This window comes from Sander vitreus, chromosome 7 (genome assembly GCF_031162955.1).
Source record: "Sander vitreus isolate 19-12246 chromosome 7, sanVit1, whole genome shotgun sequence".
NCBI classification, from domain to species: Eukaryota; Metazoa; Chordata; class Actinopteri; order Perciformes; family Percidae; genus Sander; species Sander vitreus.
In genome coordinates this window covers 14153084-14168547 of record NC_135861.1, presented here as the reverse complement: position 1 = coordinate 14168547, position 15464 = coordinate 14153084, and the positions used below count along the sequence as shown (strand labels likewise).

At 40.0% G+C, this 15464-nt stretch overlaps 1 protein-coding gene across 2 annotated transcripts in view; it reads left to right on the top strand.

The window, feature by feature from the left end:
* The window catches only part of casz1 (castor zinc finger 1), a 189677-nt gene that overhangs the window by 35285 nt on the left and 138928 nt on the right, over positions 1-15464 (top strand). Inside the window, exon 3 of one of the 2 annotated variants that reach the window (XM_078254758.1) lies at positions 6489-6567. The exons of the other annotated variant lie outside the window; for it this stretch is intronic. The gene's annotated coding sequence lies outside the window, so the exon portion shown is untranslated. The remainder of the gene's footprint in view (positions 1-6488; positions 6568-15464) is intronic. 2 annotated transcript variants of the gene reach the window in all.

Here is a 15464-nt window from a genome sequence, read left to right as displayed (position 1 = left end):
TTGGTAGGACTCAACAGTCACACCAATTCAAGCAACCAATCAACAGATTGGGTGTGCTTGATGGAATTTCTAAACTGTTAATATATGTTTAGCACTACTAATCATAGCCAGTGCTTTCGGCCCAAAAATATATCTCCCCAAGGCAAACAAACATGGCTTTGACTTCTTATATTTCAGTGCTGTATGAAGTAATGAATGAAATTGGAGTTTACTCTTGTTCATTTAGAGCAGTTAATATGAATGTTGCAGTGATTTCCACCCATGTGTGGTTTGCCCAGGCATGGGAGAACACTGTCATTGTATTCAGATATGGAAAGCTATTGAGATCTATTTGAGAAGGAGGTTCATCTGGAGTCATTTTAAGCATACTGTACTTTTAAGACATACTACTACGACTACTTTTGACACCAAATGGAACAACTGCCATCATATGATTTTGACGATAAGGATGCTTGAGATTTAGCCTTATGCCTGGTAAAGTGAACATAGTTCTCCTGGGCGATGTGGTCACTGGGCTCCATTGAAACATGAAGAAGGTGGAGCCATGGTGTGCAAGGCAAAATGTAAAAATGCCACTTCCTGTGATATAGTCAACCTAGGTTTTAAATAGCAATTAAATAGCAATTAAAGTGATACCCCACCCAAAATCTGTCTTTGGAGTATCAAATAACCACACTCTAAAGGCTTGAAAGCTCACTGTTAAAAAGTTATCATTTCATCATGTCATTTTCTTATCCTCATTTAGAAAGTGGTGGTGGTCAGCTTGTACTGTATTTATATCAGTTACAATAGATCCTTAATTGGGAACAGTTTTCACAGAAGAAAAAAGGTGTTAAAACATCCATAAAACTGAAAACCAATGCTTCAGAATAGTCTGTGTCAGCTGTCCATCCATATGCTAAATTAAGAGCCAGTGCTTTGCCTAAATATGGCTTTCTTCACATCAGAACAATGAGAAGAAAGAACAGTGTAGGTAAGCAGTGCACTTAGACTGTCCTTCACAAAAAAGTTGTGTATCCTATGTGAAAAGTGGTGTTTGATAATCAAAAGTGAATCTTTAAGAGACAGATATACCCTTGTGCTGTAATTCACACACATTCCATCTAGGTGTGTGGAGTGAGCTTACGAGATCTGTGTAGACTGCTCCTTAGCTCTGCTTAAGGCTAGCGGCTCAAGGCTACATTAGCCACTACTGGCATAACACACGCGCATCTCCAACTGAACTGTCGGTGGTTGAGCTGTACTGTGTGTAATGTAGGCGCCAGGACAAGGAAGAAAAATGGATGGAATAAAAAAGATTGTGATGCATCAATTTAAATCCTTGAAAAAACATGCACACACAAACAAGTCAGCTAGATGATATTTCAGTGTTATTTCAAGTACAGCCAAGAGTTGGAAGACTTTAAAAATAATTGATAAAATTAATGATTGAAACTCTGAGATCTGTAGTGATTATACGAGCACCACAATGCAGGCACAAGCTGTTTCTATATCCCCATTGTAATAACCATGAAAACGTGGAACAGAAAACAGAAACAGAAAAGTGTTCTTGAAAGAAACCTATACATTTAACATTCTTCATACTGATATGAATAGTGATTCATGCCAGTTTTCAGTGAGTAAGAATCTTTAAAGCTGGCTATTTTTCTCTCAGCAAGGATTCTAAAGTAAAAACTGCAAAAAACATATAAAAGGTGGGCCAGCTGCACATTGCATTTATGGGAGGGGTAAGAATGAAACCTGGGTGCCTTTTTGCTGAAGTCACATTGCGTGACAAAGGTTTGTGTATATTGTACAGTATTTGTATCTCATACCTATGCCCAAGGGCAACTGTTGGTAACATAACCTCAGAAAACCTCACCATTCAGGTTCAGATTTTCTCTTTTTGTCATGCACATGCTTTACGGTATGAGCATGGCGCACAAAACCTTGTGTGTTTTTTTTTTTGGAGAGACGCAAGCTCAATGTTCATAAATTATTTTCACCATAGCTTGAGTACCCTTTGTATACTGATTGACCTTCTTTAAAATAAACAAATTCCAATCCGTAGACATAAAACACTTTATTCTCTCTCTAGGCTTATAACATTTGATTTGCAAAACAATTGGCACCAATTGACAATGATGGAAACTTTCCACACTTTGTAAATTAAGTAAAGGAATCAAATTTTATGAAACTTTGCTTTGTTTTCCTCATTTCATTTAATTATTAATATTTGATCATTATTAATGATTTAAATGAAACCACCTGATCAAATTACTTCACCGAGGCACAACATTTACAGTCACTGAACAGTTAACACATTTCAGCTCCCGTGATTGCTGTTTTATCACCAAAATCAAAATATGCACGTTTTCAGTACCTTCCCTCATTCACATGTTCTGACAAGGCTTTCACAAGTGGCTTGGCTCTTGGTTGTGTTTATAGGATTACTGTGTACTATAGTATACCTTGTTTTATTATTATCATTAGTATTTAAACATAGCTTTTTTGGGTGGATTGCGGAAAGAATTCCCCTTTTAAAAACTATTAAACTTACAGGAACATTAAATAAACTTGAAACGGATTTGTAAATAAAAGAAAGTCTACATATGTATAGGTCTACATATATTTAGAACTGAACTTGTGCCTGTATGAAATATAGGCACAGTCTTTGAATGTCATTTCCCCCAAAAACCTGTTGAATATATGCTGTTAAATGCTTTTTATTGTTGCCTACTCATGTGTGGTTTCCTGTCCCAGAAAGAGTCATCACTGTAATGGAAAATACCAGAAAGTGCATACCCCATTTACTTGTGAAATACCCATCTTCCTGAATTTTTTTGTCAGTGTTTACCTCAAGTACCTGTTCCATGGGTGTGTGCATTTCTTTCAAGGCATGAGGTCATGTGGGAAAAATTCATTGAAAAACAGTCATTCCATAACATATCGAAACCTGCTTTTGCGTAATAATCTAGATATTTCAAGTATCAGCTCCATCTTAAAACATGCATTGAATGTACCTTCATGATTTTATTTTTTTTGTTCCTCTTCTTGTCCTGTCTCTGAGGTGAGAGGGAGAGATTTTAAAACTGAAGTTGGCAACATTCTTTGGCAGTGACACACACAGAAGTATCACCTTATTGCTCACTTTTTCAACACATGAAAAACAAAGAGCTGAACCAGATGTTCAGGTTCTGATCTGAAAACCAATTGCGTGCATTGCAACAAAAGTGTTAGTGTGTACTGAATAAATACATGACAACTTTTTGTGAAAATGAAATGCTACTTTTTGTTTGTCTTGGTGCCAAGCAGTCATTGCTGTTGTATGCTGTTGTGTCTCTGCACCGCACTTCTCAGAGATAAGATTTAACTTAAACAATGGATATTAGATATTCTGTTGACTATCTTGAGAGTGTGTTGAGATGTTGTGGCTATCACCACTCATGGTAACTTCTAAACTTGTTGCTCCTTCTGGTAATCTAAAATCACTTGGCAGAGATTGTATTCCTGCAACAGAACAACAAATACACTGAATTATTATTGTGTTACTGTATATGAATTAGCAATAGACAAAAACAAAAAAACAAATGTCCCAATTATTACTGGGACCCACTGTGAACAAGTTAGTCAGAAGCAGCAGTCCTGTGTTGAGGAGGAGATCCCTCTGTGTTCCAGAGGTGTCTCAGACAGGCGTGTTGCCTCACCTGGTCCTGTGTTTACCTCAGATGGTAGGATTAGGAAGCAGCCATGTGGAAGATATGACTCTAATCCATCGTGCATTTACTTGGCACTCAGACATGGTCCTCGGCAACGCTTCCTCTCTCCTAAAGGTAGAGCAACGCCCTTAAGGAATGCGAGAAATATCAACAGCATCTTGAGACTCTCAGAGTGTGATACAGCAATGTTTTGACAACCACATGGGCTGCAGTTTGCCCTGTGGAGGAGGGTCGCAGGTGGGCTGTTTGGGAATCAGTGAGGAGGGGTGTTATTATTTTGTCTTATAGCGTTTCTGTGGCAGTCATCAACCAGTTGACAGATTCAGATTCACAATATAGATGAGCGTATCATATACTGTCCGAAGCAGGCAATAAGTGAACTCTAGAGTTGTGCCTGGCCTCTGCCAAACATACTATCGTATTATTTTTTTCATTTTAAAAGTTATTGAATATTAAACTCTCTCCTAACCTACAGTAGCTCATAAGCTGTGCTTTAAGTCTCTGGTATGTTGTAACAACCCTTTGTTCTTCCGATGAAAAGTACATGAGTTCATATTTTTGTTAGCTGAACCATGTTGCTTTTTTAAATTGCCTACTCCATTAAATGAAGACCTTAACTTGTCACAAGGAAGACTTGCCTCGTTGACTTATCTGTAGGTACAACTTTTTGGTACATTTGTTAACCTAGCATTTTGTGAAGTAAACAAGTATAACAAATTGAGCTTCCACATTTACAGTATTTACAGTATGTTTCTACCAGTCTGTCTCCCTGACAGTGTCTCTTTCGCTTGATTTAAGACAACTAAAACAGATATTTTATACTAAGAAGGCAGTAAGTAAAATAGGTATTTTATACAGCTGTTTATTTGTTAAAATATTTGCACCATAACCACTAAGGGCCCTATTTTAACGATCTAAGCGCACAGTGTGAAGCGCATGGCGCTGGTGCGTTTAGGGCGTGTCCAAATCCACTTTTGCTAGTTTGACGGTGGAAAAAAGGGTCCGTGCGCCGGGCGCATGGTTCAAAAGGGTTGTACTTAGTGTCTTCATTAATTCATAGGTGTGTTTTGGGCGTAACATGCAATAAATCAATCAGAGTGTCATCTCCCCGAGATAAATTAAAGTGCCTCAGAACACACCAAAGTGACGCGAGATGTAATATGTCTCAATAACAGCAGGCGGCGCTAATCTGTATTGTTGCCCAAAAAATGAAAACCGGCAGCTGATTGGACGAATGCGTCACGTGGGTCTGGCCGCTCCTAGATTTTTCAACTGGGCATAATGGCGGCTTCGTTCGGAATACAATCTCATATTTTACGAAGATAGTTCACCGAAACGTGTTTCTGAAAACATTTTAAGCGAGTAATAGGCCATGCAGTTGCTGAATCTGTCTTCATTTCAGATCGACAAAGGTCAGTTTAAAAGATTTTCGTCATATTTTGAGAGGCTTAGTCACGCTCATCCCGCTTGTCATTTCCAGGTTAGCACTCCACCAATCAGATTGGTGGAGTGAGTCCGACTGCCCGCCTTCCGACCCAACAAGTCAGGTCGGCCAAAATGAAGGCCGACAGCTCCTCTGACGGACAACGGCACGGAACACACCGAACAGACTCGAGTCACTGGCCTCGCCAGACTGTCCGACAGCCGATTATCGGGTTGGTGTGTCAGGGCCTTAAGACCAGCACGCCCATGGGTGCAAAGATGGGCGCAGGTGCATTTCTTATTTAAACGACGCGGGCGCTGGACGGGAAATTGACAACTGCGTCGGTCTTAAACTAGCAAAGACACTTGCGTCGGGCTTTGCGCTGCCCCCGGTGCAAGATAGGGCCCTAAGTATATAATAAAGGCAACTCTTAAGAGGCCTAACTCCAGTCCTATGTTAACTTTGATAAGAGATTAAGTTTCACACAGGGCAAAAGACATGGTCAAATCTATAAATTTGATCACATTTTAGGAGACTCTGCTGCTGTGACTTTACAGCTTCATCTTGTGTGTTTTTGGTCAAATGACTCGCCCTTGATGTCGTAACCACATCACCACCTCCATCACAAACGATGGAAAGCAAGTCTTATTTATCCAATGTGCTGATAATTAAGCCGTTCTCATTAGTGACATAATTGGAAATGTAATTAGCAATAGTAATAATTATTGCATTTAATACCTTTTCTCTTTTAGTTATCAAGCTCATTCACACTGGTAATTAGCAGTCACAGGATTTTCATACTTTTGTCCTAATTCATTATGGTCACCAATTATTTCTGTTGTATTTTACATCAATAAATCATTACCGCATTCATTTAGATTTTTCAATAAACATACAAACACTGTGCTCGCCTCGCACACATTTCAGACTACAATTCAAATTTTTTAGAATACCAAAGCTGCATTGTTTCAGCTTTTTCTTAACTTCACTTGTCAACCAGGAACAGGAAGAATGAGGTTTATGGGAGATGTCGTGTTTGAGAAACACAAAGTAGCATCTTTTTAAAGATGACATTTCATTTGCTGGACCTTCATAGAAAAAACACTCCTTTCTTCTTTTACTTTAACCAGCTGTCAAAAACAGGAGATGCTGCCTTGGTCATACCTGAATGAAAGACAGTGTCAGGATTTTTGGTTTTCCCCTGTCGGACATATAACCTTTTAGATCAATCTGTTTGCACGTACGAGGTTTCTTTTTTAACAAAAAAAAAAAATGTTTCTCTCAAGATTAAGTGCTTTAAATATCTCATTTCAAAGAAACTACATGTGATGGTAAACAGCTGTTTTATGTTTATCTACATAAATCAGATGGCAGTAGAGTGAGCATCGGGCAGAGGCGGTAACTCCTCACCGGATTCAGCTTCGGCACAGATTGTTCAACAGGAAGGTGAGTCTTAAACTTATATTCACGTCTCATCACCCAATTTGTACTGTAAATTTACATATGTGTTCAATAGGTAAGACAGTGATGGGTAAAACAACATTTCATGTATAAATAGGGGCTGGATTGGTTTGCCATCATTGAGAGGTCAAACTAATTGATTTGTAATTCAGTTGTACGAAAAAGCATTTGACAGTTTGTTGAAACAGTTCTCAAAGCAGTTTCCATCAGTGGGAAATTATTGGATCATTGACTTTACTTTCGCAAAATATGGCTTGTAACATGCATTAGTGTCTCTGCTCCATGTTGAAGTTGCACCTCTGTTTCGAGGAACAACTTAATTGTCTCGCAAGCAGCACGCGCGAGTCATGATACCCCAAGGCCTAGATTAATTAAGCTATGAAAACCCACGAGCAGAGAGCATTCAGCAGGTGCCTGTTTGCCTTGGTATGGGACTTGTTTTTGGCAGTGGTGCAGTGGCTCATTATAAATCTATAATTAAGTTACAATTTTATTTGCTTTTTTAACATACTGTCATAGGGGATCAACATGGCTCAAACTCTGATTCTGTTAAGGGCACTCTTGGCTATATTGCTATTGTATCCGCTATTCTTCCTCAGGAACTATACTTTTTTACACAAAAAAAATATGTGAATGCAAGGGTGAGAGTATCACTCACTGGTTGTTATACTGTGCCTCCTACAGGTGTTCTTGTTTTGAACTTGCTGTTGAGGCGCATCTTGTAATTCTTAAAATCTCTTGATTTGTTCTTAATCCAAAACAAGCTGATTTGCACCCTCTCACTCCCTCCTCCCCCTGCAATACGCTCTGCATCTCAGCACAAAAACAAACATTGCGCCCTCCTGCTGGCTGAAGGGATGGTCCTCTGAACCCCCACAGCTAAGCTCATCCCGTGTTAGGGTGTCTTGGCAGCGCTAAGTGAATGCGATGAAGCCGCTCTCTCTGGGCAACGTCTGCTATTTTGAGTCACCTGCCAGCAAAAAGGGAGGGCGAGATGCACAGCAGGGGCCTGAAGGAGGGATGAGCAGGGCTGTGGGAGAGAATCCCCCTGCCTGCAGGGTGGTCAAACTAAATGAGAGTCACCACCACAGCAGTAACGTGTGCCAAGAGCTCGCTCGAGCTAACAATGTGGCCTGTGGAGGGGCAGACTGGGAAGGAAATTGAGGTTAACAACATTGTTACATATTAAACAGGGCTCGTCTGTACACACAGGATGTGGAATGGTTAATCCTTGAATAGTTAAGCATGTTATTTAGTACTGAAATCCGTAAGAAATTGTATTAAATCAATATACTTGTGGTTCTTTCTGGATATGCTGTTCTAAGGAACAAAGGATCAGTAAGACATTAAAGTAACAGTGAGGTAATATTTGCTGTGGAAAGCTGCAGTAAGACAACTTTGAGTTTTTAGTTTGAATATCTTGAATTACTGTTTCTATAAAACAATCAGCATTTCTTAAAACTCGTTGATTTCAGAATAGTTCCAAACAAATGCTCATATTTCAATTACTGTTACCTCTGAGTGGTCCAGATTTTTGTAAATATTTAAAACACAACTCAGCGAAACAGTATAGTTATATTTGAACTTAACAGTACGTCCATAAACTCTCTTCAAGTGAAGTGACTGGTCAGCAGGTGTGAATAAAAGAGTGTTTTCACAGGTGCTAATTGTACATTACATTACAGTTTAGGTCTGAGCACTGGTTTTCACAGCTCAAGCCTTACAAGTGAATCTCACCGCTTTCCTTTACTCTTTCCCCCACTGTGCTTTGCCCAGGGGAAAGACGCCTTCTACGTGTTGTAATAAGGGTAGCTGATATAATGAAGGTCATTGTAATCAGAGCTAATGTGCCAAGGAGTCAAGACACTGTAGCTTTATTTGCCAGCAAGGCCCGGCATTTGGTACCCATGGGGATCAGGCTGATAGTGTTATCTTTGCTAACCTGACTCTAATACAGGCCTTGCTCCGCTGTTTGTGTCAGTGTCGGAGCTGAACTTTTCCCAGTGATCCCTTCCATGTGTGGATGGGCATGGATTGGGCAACCAATCCATCCTGGCTAAATCCTATCCCAAGGTGTTTGGCGTCTCTCAGTTCACATACTGTTTTTAAAGAGCTGTGCTCCCTCTCTCTGACTGTCTGACTTGGAAAACAGAGTGGGCTCACATAGGCTTCGATTGAATGTACTTGACATGGAAATATTACATTGGCGTCTGCTGAAGGACTGGCTCGAAAGAGATGACCTCTAAATCTAATCCTTTCCCTCAGGATATGCAAATGTCCTCAGCTCAAATTTGATTTGTTTTTGTCAGTTCAGGACACAGCAGTTTGTTTACAACTGTTATCTAACGCAGTGTAAAAAACGGATGGTGCACATACGTAGCTCTACTTTATAAGACGTTTTACAACCTTGCTCACCAGACCAGTTTTGATATTAAGCTCTGGTATAATTTTGCCTTAAACTTTGGCATTGAGATTCCTTTTTCTTAGCGTGACAAGATAAATTATACAGCAAAGTATAGCTATCAAACTGAAACAAGTCCGATTAAATGATCCAACTACAGTAGAGAATAATTTACTGTAATTACTGTATTAAGTTATTGTTGAGGTTATTTGTAAAACTGGTTGATAATTAAATATGGTAGAATATAAACAGAGAGCTATTGTTGTGAAACTGTAATTGCAGAACTGGCAGTTCATCCTTTTTTCATTCATGAGAATTTGAACACAGAGGTCTGATCATCCATACGTGACTCGATATTCATCAGGAACCCCTAAGTCCAAAAAAAAAATCAAAAACAAAACTCATCTCTACCGGGGATCCCCAGCAGAATGTGAAGGAAGAAAGAACTTGATTACCATTTCTTTTATTTTTTTATACTTGCCTTTTAATGCGCCTTTTTCCTATTCATCTGAGCGCCTCCAGGAAAAAAAGGCTACCCATATCTAACCCCATGCAAGTCCCCTGGTCCCATCATTCAAACTTCCAAGCCTCTCTTTGCGGCTTCCTAGAGGACCACGGTGAAATGATCTCTTTTGTTTCGCATCATTAGTTCCATCTGTTGTGCGAACAGGCCTGTCTGTTCCGGAGCATGGCAACGTGATGGTCGCCAGGGGCGATTGGAGACGCTACCGTCCCGGTGGCTTGTGGCTCGACCTCCGCCACCACCATTGCCTCGTCTGTGATCCCCATGACACTCTAACGCTTGCTTGACTGTTTTAAGTTATTTATTCATACATCTGCAGAAAATAGAAGCACAAGTGTGCTTCATGTGCATGAAATACATTTAATTTAGTTGCTTTTAAAGAGAGGAATTTAGCTGTGTGATGTTATTTTTAACCTTGTACAGCATCATAGATACTCATGTCGTTGTAGTTGAAGAGCAGTCTATAAGTTCATAAAGGTGAGTGATAGTGAAGCAATATTTACTTTGTAAAAAAAAAAGAAATCTCGTGATTGTATGCAGTTTACTATACAAATCACGCTACTTGTCAATTCACATTGTATGTCCACTTTGTGTCGAAAACAGGCTTTAATAGGTCAGATTTGTGTGCTTTTTTCTTGCAGTCAGTAGTAAATGATGCACCAACAGATGTAGCATTTTCTCTAAACAAGGAAATATATTATTCATGATTTACATGAATGATAAATCTTCAGAAAGTCTTAGCGCTGATGGGCATACACAATTTAACATCTGTCTTTCTCAGAATAATTAATCGCATACCAGAACACTTGGGACCCAGTGTTGGATTTTTTCCTCTCACTTTACTTGATCTAATTACTTCTTTAAAAGCAAAATATTCTCTAAAGAAGACTGGAATGATAAACATGCCAACCATAACTACAGTGAAGAAAAATCCAGGAAAAATCTAGGTAAATCTTGTTCTTGTAAAGACTGCTTTTTAGCCCTGTGCATTGTGAAGCCATGCAAACCCCATCATACCAAAGATGGGGAAATGTGTCCTTACTTTCTAATTGTAATTCGTAATTCCCAAATGAATATTTCCATAATGTCTCCCAAGTGAATTGCTCTGGCCTTATCACCATAGTCTGAATGTACAGCACAAGGGCATCTGTGTGCATGTCAGTGTGGAGATCACCAGATCATTTTCATCCAAGACGGAGCCATCAAAGGTCATAGCCATCCAAATGACCTAACCTTGCAATGTAACACCTGGGTGTAAAAGTGGACTCATCCTATCTACTGAGATGGGTGTAATGTACCTCTAATGTATAAAGTGCGGAAATAAAATAAGAGTTATAGGTTGGTGGAGGAGGTTCAGAGTGGGCTAGAGAATACTGTAACTCTATAGGGTGAAATAGCAGTGTTGCTATCACCCGAGGTGACAGGCTATTACCAAAGTGCTGTATTTGTTGGAATTATTATGAAATAAAGTCTGCTAAAAAGGCCAATATTCAGTTTGAATTGATTCCTGGAAACCTCCAGAAGTGAATATCCTTTCATTTTGATAGTATTACTATGGACAAAATGTGTTGTGTCAGTTTCACCTCGCCATTACTTTGCTCCATTAAGGCAAAACCGACTGATTTTATTTTTGCCCAGTCTATTTTCTGTGATAAAATGAAAATCGGAGAGCTTTATTAAGTCTGAATGACACCTAAAGCTGAGAGCCAACAGGAAAATAAGTCATGTGGGATCTAGTTTCAGTTCATTTTTGCTCAATTCCCATCTACTGATCAAATACTGCACTTTCCAGTAGGGGCCTAATGGGAGTGTCAAGTTCACTAAGGCCCTCTCTCTTCCTCTGACTCCATTACCTGATAACAGCACTGGTTTTGACACTTATTTGCACAGTGCAGTGAAGCTATGCTTGTGCTGTGCACATTTGTAGGAGGTTGTAATTGAAGCTATATTGAGGCCGTTTTATTAATTTCTACAAATCTTCCCTGTACATGTGTCCAAGTTTTCTATGGGCACTAACCCATCTCATTTTCTTTGCTGTACCCTGACTATTTGAACTGTTCTTTTTAGTGAAGCTTTTCAATGCTGCTCCTCTTTAAGCCAAACAAACATGACCACTGATGTCTTGGGTTCAGGGCCTTTCCAACAACCTTTCAATAAAACAAGCTCAGCTGTGAGACATACAGGATCTCTCATGCTGGGCAGCCCCGCTGAAAATACCCTCCCTCCTGTTTCAAAGCCATCAGCTTTTGGTTCCCCCAGGAGAGCCAGCATTATCCTGCAGGGCTTATTTAAACTTGTTGGGAAGGTCTTGCCTTTTTTCATGCAGTAGGTTATATGACATTTAGGAGAACCTCACTACATATGAAACTGATTTTATTTGGCTTATCGATCCAAGTTTCAAGATGATGGCAGATTTTTGATATGGCCTGCATGGTGCTGGGCAGGCAACACCTGCAGCTCATCTGCCTGTGGCATAAGCATAATATGATGGATGCTGAGATGCCTGGGAGGCCTGCTGTGTTTTTCAGATTGTTAGCGCTTTGCAAGTGACAGTAACCTGAAAGGTGAGAGGAGGCGCTAGAGAAGGAAGGAAGGAAGGAGAAAGACAAATGAGGAAAGATGACAAACATCCTTTACAGCTTGATACTGAAGTCCTGACTTGTTTTTATTGACATTTTCTCTTCTTACCTACAGTATAAGATATTTACATAAATAAATGTAATTTGACCATCTCTGGTTTCAGTGTCAAACACTGACGTGATATTTTGATATAATTAATTCGTTCGTGTAGATAGTGTATCCATTCAGGCTGTTATATTGCATCACCTTATAGAACTGTACTTTATTGAATATAGGCACTTTCAGTGCAAACCTTTTTTTTAATCACTTCTCCTGCCTCTTAAATTGTCAAACTGGTCAGTCTCATTGTTAATTTTTTGGACCATCTTGGGAGGACAACTATGCTTTGGCTGAGACATTACTGCACCATTACCCCCCCCCCTCCCGCTCTCAAGCACTTTCAGTTCTGTATAAATGCATCGGAATTACTTCCAGGGGTGGTGGTGCAAAAAGACCACAGGAAAGGCTACTTATTCTCTTAATTATGTCTTGTCCTTTTAAAAGTTCTCATCTTCATCCACAAAAGGATGAGTACGGCAGAGGAGCACCCCAGGGACTGAGGTCATCCCAACCTTCTCGTCCCAGCACAGGAAGTAACTTTCTATGAAATGAGGCAGGACAGTTCGCATTAAAGTTGAATTTGTTGACAGGGTGCCACATGCCACATACAAAATATTGTGGGGTTGGATAAGTGTTTTGTGATTAGTTTGCTGCCCACTAATAGCTGTGGCAGTAGGAATATTGTAAAAATAATATTTATGTTTTTAAACAAGTGTGTTCCATGTCATACTGGAATCCTTAACTGACAGAGGCCATAGATTGTCTTTGTGAATGGCTACAGTATGTTGATTGTTTTCATATATCAAAACTTGGCACTGTTAGCTTCATCAAGTTGTTATAAATACAGTGTCTTTGAATTGAGCATTGTGAAAGGATTTAGGATTTTTTCTCATGGGAGTGTACAAAATGATAATCCTTCCATTGGCAAGCTAGGACATTAAGCTATCAACACCCATCTATTATGGTTTGCATTATGGTTGCACAAATGAATTGTTGCTGAACTGAAATTTTGGACAAACAGTGGATTTTCTTTTAAGTCTAGATTTTTACTGCTAAATCTGAGGGAGTGAGTCACGTAAGGCTGGTTTGAGGAGTAGTGCTGGCACAGTGGTAAAAAATATCACTGTAGATGTACAATATAATGCTATTTTTCCCCCCAATCCCAGCACCTTTGGGCTGCCTACAAGCGCACATCATACGGGTGAGGTGTAGTCAGTGATATACATGACATGCGTCTCTAAGGACCCTCTGATTTGTATAATATTCTTCAGACAAGGTCATAGCAGTGCCTACGTCTTTGAAGATAGAGGAAAGAGAACATGTTCCCCCTTTATTGTGCCTGTGGAATAGAACAAACGTGAGATCACGGTGTCGAGGGGCTTCCACTCTTCAAAGTTGATATGAATCAAACGTGAAACGATTTAGATAAAGTGATAGTTATCTTGATTCCTGGCGCCGTCCGTTGAATAGACAAAGTAACGCGTAGGGAAGCTGAATTGCTGTGTTTTAGTGTGAAATCCTGGGGAAACGTATCCATCTGGTGTATGAATAATTTAGATGGCTCAAGTTGGTTCCTGTTGCTGTTGTGTTTGCACTCAGCTTTCTCTCTCAGCTCAGCACCCCCACCATCCTCCCTCCCTCCTTGACATCACTCCTGAGGCTTGTTTGTGATGCTTAAAGGGAAGTTGGGCCACACGAGGAATCGTGGGGAGGAGAAACTCACTTTCCCTCTCTGCTGTGCTTTCTGTCTCCCTTCTTCTGTCGTTCCTTCACAAACCTCAGATAAACAGTTTAACACCCACATACACACATACTCCTTAACACACACACACACACACACACACACACACACACACACACACACACACACACACACACACACACACACACACACAGGCATAATGCATGAGTAGAGAAACTGTACATATGCTCTGTTTTGAACATGCAGTACATCTTGCACACCTTTTAAGTTTGAAAGGCTTGGATTTCAATAATCATCAAAATCATTCGATCATCATCAAGATCATTTGCGTGCGCTCAGCATTGTGTTAATAAGACTGGGTGTGACCGATAATAGATTTTTACGTGGCACTTATGAAGGCATTATGCAGCACTTAACAGAGATGCATCAGAGTTGGGGAAAGTTTTTCTTGTATGGAACGTGAGTGTAGGGAGTTTAAAAACGGATTCAAAGTGCTGAATTGCCGAAATGACCCCTTAAGCAGACACACGCACATATAATGATCTCTCTTATACCAAATTTATATCTACAGATATATACCAAATGTGTCTGCAAAAAATCTGTTCCGACAAACACATGCTGCAGACACATATAACACAAAAACATGCAAATCCACTAATATGCCAGGCCAGCTATACTTGCCCTGCAATGATTAATTTATTGTAAAAATGCAAACATGCTCAGGTTGAGTTGTGTCCTCTGGTGTAATCCAGTCCCTGACTTTAAAGGAACCAGTGAGGATGAGGGAGGAGACATTGAGGAATAGAAAGAGGAAGAGAGAGAGAGAGAGAGAGAGAGAGAGAGAGAGAGAGAGAGAGAGAGAGAGAGAGCGAGAGAGAGCGAGAGAGCGAGAGAGAGCGAGAGAGAGCGAGAGAGAGAGCGAGAGAGAGAGAGCGAGAGAGAGAGAGAGAGAGAGAGAGAGAGAGAGAGAGAGAGAGAGAGGGAGGAGGAGTAGGGGGATGTGACAGGCCCTTGGAATCTCAACCTCTCTCTCCTGGCGCCCGCACTAATCAACCCCTGTAATTTATGCAGAAAATATGATTTATATTTAATTTCACTACACTTGCATTGTTAATTTGAGATGTAATTAACGCGTCGCCACGGCAACTAATTTCTCAATGCCGTAAATTATCACCGCCTTTTCATCAAAATTCAGTTACTTTGGCTCCTGTGTGCAGTGTTGTGATGCAATTAGGTTACCAGGGCAACCCCAAACTGTTAATTTCCCTTTGTTATATTGCAGCAAGGCAGAAGTCATATTCACTTTTTTGGTGAACAGTATTTTTTTTTTCCTGACAAAGAGGGGACAGGGATGTTAAACGATGCCTGTGGAACATGCTGCTCATGAACACAAGTATCCAAAACTGCATGCTGCTTTTCCCAACTCTTGTTATATTGTTGTGAACTGATTGATTGCTGAGACTTCTCTGCTATTGCAAGTAGAGGTGTTTCAAAGTTGTCCTTTGGGAAAGGCCATATTTGTCAAAGGGAATCTATATAAATGAGAAATGTGTTCATTGTTCAAATTTAGGAGAGCT